General features: G+C 37.0%; 1 long non-coding RNA gene across 1 annotated transcript; it reads right to left on the bottom strand.

Annotated features, from left to right (window-relative positions):
* Positions 1-767: 767 nt before the first annotated feature.
* Positions 768-2,387, bottom strand: LOC147549891 (uncharacterized). The gene is made up of 5 exons (XR_015238565.1): positions 2,315-2,387; positions 1,451-1,537; positions 1,208-1,253; positions 1,046-1,116; positions 768-918 (listed from the first exon to the last, which is right to left on the bottom strand). It is a non-coding gene; the product is annotated as an uncharacterized LOC147549891 (long non-coding RNA).
* Positions 2,388-7,575: the final 5,188 nt, after the last annotated feature.

Below are 7,575 nucleotides of genomic sequence, written 5' to 3' on the forward strand. Positions count from 1 at the left end.
GTTTTAGATATTAATGTCTGGTCTCTTTTTTCAGTTTATATGTAACCTTGTTTGTGATGAGGATATCTAGAATAAAACTATGATGACATCACTTCAATGCAGTATTTTGAAATGGTCTGTATGGGTTGAGGGAGGTAGGGCAAGAAAAAACCCTCCTACCCCTATTCAAATTGTGAGACATTTACACTGTGTTGGCTATTTTATACAATGCCTACCTCAGATCAGGGGAAAGAAGCGAAAACCTGATACATGTTAAGGGTGCGGGCACCCAAATCTGTGCTTAGAGTCCCTAAGGTGTGAATACCTGCTTGACTTGTTCTGCCCTAGCCTTTGCCCAATAGGGGAACCCTGCCTCATAGGCCAACTACCCGTCCAAATAGCCAGAGAGCTGAGGTGCTAGTCCGGCCAGTTCATACCCTTGTGCCAACCAAAAAGGGTGTTTGTCCCGCCTGGATTGTAACCTTGTGCCGACTGGAAAAAAAACCATGGATATTGTAACTTAGAGAACAGCTACATGTACAACCAAAATTTTACTATAAACTTCCCAACAAACTTATTTATGTAAGTCACGCTTGTGAGCGTGAACGTGTTTTTGCGCCCCTTCTCCTGCAGTCTCAACAAGATATATTTCTCATAATATGAAATCAACTTAGTACATGACGTGGAATAAAAGTAGAATTGTGAAAGCAATAGAACAAATATATTGCTAGTGGTATATTTATACATGTATATTGCTAGTGGTATATTTATACATGAAAGTAAAATCTATTCTTTCGGGACATCTTAAAATACATAAACCGAAGAAATACAAAGACTAATCTTTTGTGACATGTATAAAGTTCACAAAATCTTCAACATTTGTACTTCGAAAATTGATGGCTCCTTCACGTGAGATAGAAGGCTCCGTCTAGGTCCAAACTGAAATCACCAATGTGCATATATATATATATATATATATATATATATATATATGTATGTATGTCAAAAGGTTCCTTATAAATTGATCCATTCACATAAACAATTAGTTGAAGAAAAGGGAAAAAACCTCATCTGGGACAGGTTGCAGACCTTCATTAATGTATCCGACCGAAGGAGGTATTAGCGCTCTTATTTTCCCTGCAAATTCATCAAATTCTCTAGTCAAAATTAAATAACGAGAATAATTTTTTGCAACAGCAGATGTGAATAGGATTTGCAAGTATTTTACCTCCAACCTTCATGCCAATCAACACTTCCTTCAAGCCCTTTATGATCTGTTAAAAGCATAGCTCAATATCAAACAATATAGGATGTGAAGATAACAAAACTAACCTTCTTTTCATCAAGTGGAAGAATCACAGGCTTGCTTTCTCCATTGAATTGATCCACAGTACTGCATTTTGAATTATTCTAATTGTGCTGAATTCCACTTAAAATAACAGAGCGAAAGAAAATGATATGACACTTGTACCTATGAAAAAAATATCCATTTGGACGTCGTAATCAACTTCAAGTAAATCTCCTTCATGAGCTACTCTCCCTTATCCCTCAACAACATCTGCAAGGTAGAAATTAACATGGACACAAGTATGAGGTGTTGGATACATTTGAGTTGAAAAAGGCCAAAACGAGGACACAATTATCCACTTCACACACACATCTATAATAATAAGAGGAATCAGTTGATAGGACCTTGTCCCGGGAACACTTATACTTCCCCTAACGGCTACCGTAAGGATACATTTGTCTCAGGAAAGGACCTTATACTCCGTTAAGGACGGGAGGTCAATGCTATCTCTCTTGGCTATTATGTATCAATGTGTATAAACAGCTCATTTTGGTTCATTTGACCTAGTTCATGTTTTCCGAGCTAGCCAGATCAAGATTTGGATCCTGGCTTCGCCCCTGGTTGAATGCTCTTACATGATACAACTAAAACGTCTCACTAGAGCACCACCACTATTGCATATACATAAACATATATATGGACCGACAAATGCTATGTCATACGTAAAACACATATTGGTATGTACGGTCCTATTAACGATTTTGTGAAAATTCGCATAATCGATCTACATTCGAAATCTAACATACTCACTAAAGAGACATGCCAAAATTACTAACAAGGAGTATCCCATGTATAGTTATCTCACACAGTAATAATCATTCTCAAAAATTTGTAATCTATTACCTACAATAATCAATCCATTGGCCTTCTTCTGAGACCTGTATGGTTCAAATTCAGAAACCCATTTATCAAATAAACTGGTTTCCTAGTGGGAATTTAATTTTAGGGGTTTAAGAGTAAAAGGAAAATAATACAAGAGCAGCTTACCTAAGTAGTTGAGGTTGAGTAGTATCAGGTATTGTTGAAGCAGCAAGAGCAGGGTAAACAGATAGTTTTGCATTGGATTTCTATAAAACCTTCCAACAATGAAATTTTGAGTTCCATATCTAATTTGAGTTTCTAACACGAAAGTCAATTTGGATATTTAAGATGATGTGGCCAAAGTTAGATAAAGATATCTATCGAGATATAACTATTTGTCTAACTAATCTAGTGTAAAATACAGACCAATAGAAATCAAGTTTTCGTGTCCTTTTTTTTGGCATTGTAAAAGATTTGCATGGGATATACAGAGAAACTGGAGATCTTGAAGGAAAGTAAGATTCAATTCATTCACTTTCATTAACCAAACAGTTTACAAGTTCTTGATTTATATAGCTAACTATTCTAGAGAGAGAGAGAGACTAATAGTTCGTTAATACTAATTAGAACATTAACTAACAGTAACTAACTTCTTAACTAACATTATATCAAAGCACACGAGCGAAGTACACAAGTGGTGGAGTGCCCCTAACATTCGATCTTTCTTCCTTCTGATTCTTCTTCTTACTTATACTCTTACACCCCCCCTCAAACACATGTTGTGGAAGGAGGAACAATCATGAGTTTGTCTCGAATGGAGTTCAAAATGGAGAAGGGAACTCCCTTAGTAAGAATGTCAGCTAGATTGGCTTCAGAGGACACAAATTTCACCTCAAGAGTCTTCTGAAAAACTAAGTCCCTGATAAAATGAAAATCTATATCAACATGCTTAGTTCTTGAATGAAGAACAGGATTAGAAGCTAAATACTTAGCACCCATATTATCACAGAAAATAGTCATAGGTTTTGTGACTTCAACATGGAGTTCCTTCAGCAGATAAGATACCCACAGCAATTCAGAAATAGCCAAGGAGAGGGCTCTATATTCAGCCTCTGTAGAAGACTTGGAAACTACATTCTGCTTCTTAGAAGACCAGCAAATGAGTGTAGACCCTAGAAAGAGACAGTATCCACTAGTAGACCTTCTAGAATCTGGGCAACTTCCCCAATCAGAGTCTGAAAAACCAGATAAGCTTGAAATATCTCCTGAAACAATCGAGATTCCAGCACCAAGAGTCCCTTTTAGATATCTAAGTACCTTCTTGAGGAGTATAAGATGAATGGTGCTAGGCTCTTGCATGAATTGAGCTAGGTAGTTGACAGCAAAAGTAATATCAGGCCTTGTCATAGTCACATATTGGAGGCCACCAACCATACTCCTATAGAACAGAGGGTTATCAATCTGTTCTCCATCAAATTTAGAAACTCTCTTGCCATGAGACACTGGAATTAAGCTTGGCTTACTATCCAACAACTCAGACTTATGAAGGAGCTCAGTAATGTACTTAGTTTGAGTTAATTCCAGAGAAGAACCTTGATGCTTAACCTCTATACCCAAAAAATAATGAAGTGCACCTAGCTGTTTCATAGCAAACTCATTTCCCAAATCATTGACCAATTGCTTCATCAAAGACTCACTTGAACCAGTGAGGATAATATCATCAACATAGAGAAGAAAAATAAGCATTTGGCCATGCAAGTAGAACACAAACATAGATGTGTCTGAGGTGCTTCTCTTGAAGCCCCATTGTTGTAAATAGGTTGCTATTCTTGTAAACCAGGCTCTTGGAGCCTGTTTAAGTCCATATAGAGACTTATGGAGAAGACAAACATAATCAGGGTATTGAGAATCCTCAAAACCAGCAGGTTGTTTCATATAGACAGCTTTACTCAAGTCCCCATGGAGGAAGGCATTGGACACATCAAGTTGTTGAATAGACCATTGATGGGTCACTGCCAATGTAAGAGCTACTCTAATTGTTTGTATCTTCACTACAGGACTAAATGTTTCTTGGTAGTCTATACCTTCCTGCTGGGAGTACCCTTGAGCAACCAGCCTTGCTTTATACCTTTCAAGAGAACCATCAGAGTTGTACTTGACTTTAAAAACCCATTTGCACCCAAGTACATTCATAGAGGGTAGTTTGGGTGTCAGTGACCATGTTTTATTTTGAACTAGAGCCTTATACTCAGATTGCATTGCTTGAACCCAATTTGGGTCTTGAGCAGCTACCTTATAAGATTTTGGTTCAGGTATAGAAGAAATGGCAGCAATATAGCATGAATGAAGAGCATGAGGGACAGTGAAATGTGAAACATGGTCAGGAATACCTTTGGGCTTAACTATCCCACTTTTTAATCTAGTTTGCATATGGTGTTGATTAGTGTGGATAGGAGAAGTAATCTCTGGTGGAATTGGTTCCAAATGTGAGTGTGGTGAGTTAGCAGGAGTGGGTAATGAGGTTGTGGAAGGCTCCATTTGTGAATTTTCTGAGGTAGGAAGCATAGGTGAAGAGGTTGATGGAGACATCTTGATGGACAGCTCCTGATCAGTTTGTGGATAGCTATTGTGATATGAGGGAATGGAGGTTAATGGACTTTGAGTCAGTGTAGGCAATTGTAAAACTTGATATGGGATAGGCTGTTCTTGGTTATGTGAAGGAGTGTGTGTACTGGTTTCAGCAAAAGGGAAGCAAGACTCATCAAAAATGACATGCCTAGAGACATATTCTCTATGAGAGGACATATCTAAGCATTTATATCCCTTGTGAATAGTACTATAACCTATGAACACACACCTAACAGACCTAGGTGATAGTTTATCATTTTTCACATCTCCCAAATATGGATAGCATAATGATCCAAAAACTTTAAGCATTGAGTAATCTGGACATTTATTAAACAGAACTTCATAAGGTGTTAGATAAGAGAGTACCTTAGTGGGAGTTCTGTTTATGATATAGGTGGCTGTGTCATAGGCATGAAACCAGAAATCCTTAGGCATTGAGGCTTGAAAGAGTAATGAATTACCCACTGATGTAGTTTGTCTATTCTTTCTCTCTGCAGCCCCATTTTGTTCAGGTGTATACGGGCAGGAGCTTCTAAATAGTATCCCACATTTGTTTAAGTAAGCTTTGAAATCTCCTTTTGACAGTTCAGGAGCCCCATCACTTTGAAAAACCTTTATTGATGTTGAAAAGAGCTTTTCATAGTGCCTCTGGAAGGTTTGAAAACTACTCAAACTCTCTGATCTTAGTTTAAGAGGGTAAATCCAGAAGAACTTACTAAAGTCATCCATGAATAGTATATAGTATCTTATCCCTGATTTTGTTGTTACAGGTGATGGTCCCCATATATCACAATATACCAATTGAAGAGGACCAGAAGATGTACTTGATGAAGAGGCAAAAGGTAACTTATGACTCTTGCTCAGTTGACAGGAGTTGCATAGAGACATAAAATTCCTAGAGCTTAGTTTGATCCTGTTTTCTTTTTCTAAGTTCAAAATGATGTCTTTAGAAGGATGTCCCAGCCTATTGTGCGAAGTTTGAGCAGATGCTTTTACAGAATAAGCTTCCTCAGTATCATCTAGAGGTTTATCATATGGATTAAGTGTAAGATCAATGCTATATAGATTATTCACCATAGGTCCATCAGCAAGAACCTCCTTAGACCATAAGTCTCTAACCATAAAGCCCCATGGTAGAAACTCAACACTACAAAAGTTTTCTTTTGTGAATTTGGAAATGGAGAGCAAGTTTCTTTGAATAGTTGGTACATGGAGTACCTTTTTAAGCTGAAAAGTAGCTGATCCAGAGCTAACAGTTGCCTCTCCTGTGCTAGATATAGGTAAGGACTTTCCATCTCCTATCAAAACCCCATTTGTGCCTTTATATGGTTCACTAACAGTGAGATTTTCTTTAGTATAGGTCATGTGGCTGCTAGCCCCTGTGTCAGCAATCCATTTCATATCTTTCTCACTTTGACAAGACAAATGTGCTTCATGTGAGACCTTTTGATTTTCATCATAATGAACAAAATGTGCTTGCTCTTCTCCTTCATCTTGTTGTTCAAAGGACCCATCTTCATCCTCATCTTCTTCTTCTTCTATTTCTTGTAAATGCAAGTTTGCAAAATTTCTTTGAGATACTTTGTTTGAGGATGAAGATGTTGATTCAGGAAAGTCTCTAAACCTCATTCTGCACTGCCTTGCTGTATGACCCCATTTGTAACAAATACCACAAGGTATTGTAGTATAATCAAAGAATGTGTTTCTTGATTGAGATGGTATTTGTCTTTGATTTTGTCTAAGTTGATTTCTCTGTTGAGACCCTTCTGAATTTTGGGTCTGATTTGGGAATCTAGTGTTAAAGAAAGGTTTTATTTGATTCTTTGATTGGTATCTCTTCACAAAATAAGATTCATTTTCTTCATTTGAGTCTTGTTCTTTCAGCCAAACTTCATGATGAGTCAATCTACTCCTAAGTTCTCCAAAACTCAAAACTACATCTCTATTCTGAATTGTAATAACAAATTGAGAGTATTCTTTACCCAATCCTTGTAAAGCTATTCTAGTTAATTCAACATCACTAACTCGATCATTTACTGCTACAAGGGAATCAGCCAAAGTTTTAATCATACTCAAATATTTAGAAATAGAAGATGTACCTTTCTTGATAGTTTGTAGTTTGTGCCTTAGTGATGATTTCTTAGCTTCGAATTCTTGAAGATAAATTTGTTCAAGATATCTCCATATATCTCTTGCTGTTTTCAACCCTAGAATGTCTGATGCTATAGATTGATTAATTGTAGCTTTAATGCACGCTTTAACAAAACTATCGTTCTTCCTCCATTGAAGATATGCAGGATTTACAGCATCTCTTCCTTCGATTTGAATCAATTGTGGAGGTTCCTCATAGGATCCATCAACATAACACATAAGATCATTGCCAATTAGGGCATTTTCGATTTGATCTTTCCAAATGAGAAAATTGGAGCCATCTAATCTTGTAGAAATCAAATTGGTTATGTTAGCATTATAAGATATCTGACCTGAATTAGGGTTCATAGTATGAGTTGGGGGATTATTGATAATTTCTGGATTTTCCATGAGATGAGATTATTTCTCTGATTCGATGATGCAGAAGAAGATCTCGTAGTTGAGTTTTAGAAGATTGAATACTCCGATTCTCTGATGGCGGAAGTTTCAACTCCTTTTGATCTATTTCGGTCTCGTGTCCCAATTAGGTTTTCTTGGATCGATTTTGATCTTCAAACCATTAGGGCTCTGGTACCATGAAGGAAAGTAAGATTCAATTCATTCACTTTCATTAACCAAACAGTTTACAAGTTCTTGATTTATATAGCTAACTATTCTAGAGAGAGAGA

This window comes from Eschscholzia californica, unplaced genomic scaffold (genome assembly GCF_041429995.1).
Source record: "Eschscholzia californica isolate CP2 unplaced genomic scaffold, dmEscCali1.0.p SCAF_3, whole genome shotgun sequence".
Classification (NCBI taxonomy): domain Eukaryota; kingdom Viridiplantae; phylum Streptophyta; class Magnoliopsida; order Ranunculales; family Papaveraceae; genus Eschscholzia; species Eschscholzia californica.